We start from the raw sequence: 314 nt of genomic DNA, 5'->3' as shown, positions 1-314 counted from the left end.
TGAGGAGAAACTCTAGTACTGTACACCTAATTAAATCGTTTGAAATAGTATGATAAACAGATTTGTTAAGGTGAGTAAATAGGCTATCGTTTAAATGAGGTAACGAAAAATGTCAGTTTATTATACAAATCTATAGTAATCAGAGAAATCCAACTCAACATAATCTATATAGCTATATCATTTTCGCTAAATGAATGAACGAACTAATGAACGAATTAATGAAATTAATAGACTTAGCAGTGTTATTGCATTACTGCTAGACACTTGGACCGGTAGGCCTAAATGATAATACTTAATTCAAGTTTAATTCAATT

This window comes from Sinocyclocheilus grahami, unplaced genomic scaffold, assembly GCF_001515645.1.
Source record: "Sinocyclocheilus grahami isolate Dianchi unplaced genomic scaffold, SAMN03320097.WGS_v1.1 scaffold3010.1, whole genome shotgun sequence".
NCBI classification, from domain to species: domain Eukaryota; kingdom Metazoa; phylum Chordata; class Actinopteri; order Cypriniformes; family Cyprinidae; genus Sinocyclocheilus; species Sinocyclocheilus grahami.
This window is presented reverse-complemented; position numbering follows the sequence as displayed.